We start from the raw sequence: 2,226 nt of genomic DNA, 5'->3' as shown, positions 1-2,226 counted from the left end.
TCGAATACCAACTCTGAGTGTGTATCAAAACACTACTTATACATTAAATATTCTTTACCTAGTCATCAAAATAAACTCATACTGTCATACTGTATGAACACACTGTGAGTGATTTGTTTTCATCTGCCAGAGGAATGTCTTTAAGAAGGTTTCACAGTAGACGTTACCTTCAAGGACCACCTGTGAAGATGTGAGTAATTGATACGTCCATTAAAATTCCTATTGTCTCAATCTATTTTAAAGGGGCCTATTGCCAAATGCCTATTTTTTGGCTCATTGTATTGATTTGTGGACTCCTATAGAGCAACTACACACAATAACCAGCACAGAAAGCTTTGTAGTACTTCCAGAATCTGCACCTACTCAGCTGTATTTCTTTGGATTTTGTGCTTCTCGCCGAAACGGTCTGTTTTTATGTATTCCAGGCACGCCCACTCCACTGTGGTTGGTGACACTCCTGGGCCCCGTTTCACAAAGCAGGTTTAGTGAAAACTCGGAGTATGTTAACCCTGAAATGAGGGAAACTCTGAGTTTTCCGTTTCAAAAAGGGAGGTAAGTCAAACCAGAGACAGAGGAGTAACTCCAGCCTGTTTCACAGAGAGAGGTAACTTAACCTCGGTGTCAGTTACTATGGCAACAGACTCTGTGAACATAACCTGGTCGGGACCAGGTTTTCTTCAATGAACCTCGAGTTTCTTTCTGTCTCCGGTGTGATTCATTCATTGTCGCGCGTGTTTAAAGCCAGTTTGGTCGTTTTTCATAATCACCATCACCAACAGCAGTAAAATAAACAGAAAGACAAAAAAAAAATTATTTGGTCTTCTTTATTTCCTACAAATAAGAAAAAAAAAAATGGTTTCTTACTTTTTAATTGTTACAATCATCAACACAATTCACCTATGACCATGCACCCACCTCTAACTTGTGTTTTAATAATTCAATTTCCAGATCCGTTTTAGTTATCTGGCGGTCCAGCAGCACCATTTCTTTTTCTGTTTTTTGTACTGTTTTTAATAAATGCACTTTGTAGATTTCTTTTAGTGGTAGCTGGGAACACATAAGGATGACATTATACAGTTGCACATGAATTCCACTGAATTAACCTCTGGAATTTACTGAATACGTATCTCACTGTGTCAGTCTGTGCTGTGGAGGTTGAGGGACCCTCTTCCTGCTGCCCAGCCATGCTCTGCTAAAATGGATAAGAATCCGTTAATACTTCAGTGTAGGCTAAAAGTCACTATAATCCACAAAAGCATGTAAACACATGTGAATGGAGAGGAAATCAGTAACATCAAGATTTTACCTCTGTAGGCCTCTCAGGCTCCCTCTCAGACACCACAGAGAAGGCAGCAGACATTGTGGTCCCATCATCTTCATCATCCTGTTTAGAGTGTTGTGTTTCACTATGCTATACTTTAAATATGGCATAATCTCTGGACTATTGGCTACTTACAGTTAAAGTGGCACATGGATCCACTAGACCAAGTACGTCTTCAGAATCTGTTGAGACAAAAGAAAAACACATGAAAGGGAAATTAACATTGAACTATAGGCCGAAAAGAAGTTTGAGGCCTAGGCCTATTGCATCTTATCAAGGCTGGTGGCTCCTGTGTAATCATGTCCGAGGATGAGGTTCCTCCAGGGATCCCCTCTGCGACTGGCCTCCCGACAGTCTGACTCATGGCCAGCTCCTCTGCCTCGGTCAGACATGGTGGGGGTGGTCCTCCGCCAGTTTTGCGAGCAGATGCCCGCTTTCTGTTGGCTGAGTAGAAGTTAGATGTTGCTTTTCATATGTCTGATTTAACTGTATACAGGCGAGGACATTTATGTGTGTGAAAACAATATTATGTTGGAGATAATGCACACTGAAACAGCTGCTGAATGATATTTAGTGGTAAACATGATTAAAAAAAGGCACCCTGACTGTTATGCTGAGGGTTTACCTGTTTGAACAATGTTTTTATATTTCATCTTCAGCTGCTTCCACGTTCTTTTTTCGCCGGTGGGATTACATCTAAGTGACATAAATTGTAGCTGTAACACCATTCTACTTGTTTGCATCTGTAGCCTAATATTATTGTGATTGCATAAATGTATATAAGAAATTTAAACGTACGCATTGACTCGAGCACTAATCTTCTCCCACGCCGACTCGCGTTCTTTCGCTGCTGCAGCCGTGTTGCTTTTCTTTTTAAAAACGCTTTCAATGTTGCTTTTCTTTTT

The 2,226-nt window shown here is 40.6% G+C and overlaps 1 long non-coding RNA gene across 1 annotated transcript; it reads right to left on the bottom strand.

Annotated features, from left to right (window-relative positions):
- Window positions 1-851: 851 nt before the first annotated feature.
- Window positions 852-1,928, bottom strand: LOC131111899 (uncharacterized). The gene is made up of 3 exons (XR_009121337.1): window positions 1,457-1,928; window positions 1,307-1,384; window positions 852-1,192 (listed from the first exon to the last, which is right to left on the bottom strand). It is a non-coding gene; the product is annotated as an uncharacterized LOC131111899 (long non-coding RNA).
- Between the last annotated feature and the right edge of the window lie 298 nt (window positions 1,929-2,226).

This window comes from Doryrhamphus excisus, chromosome 2, assembly GCF_030265055.1.
Source record: "Doryrhamphus excisus isolate RoL2022-K1 chromosome 2, RoL_Dexc_1.0, whole genome shotgun sequence".
Classification (NCBI taxonomy): domain Eukaryota; kingdom Metazoa; phylum Chordata; class Actinopteri; order Syngnathiformes; family Syngnathidae; genus Doryrhamphus; species Doryrhamphus excisus.
The sequence above is the reverse complement of the archived record's forward strand: the minus strand, read 5'-3'. Positions and strand labels throughout refer to the sequence as shown.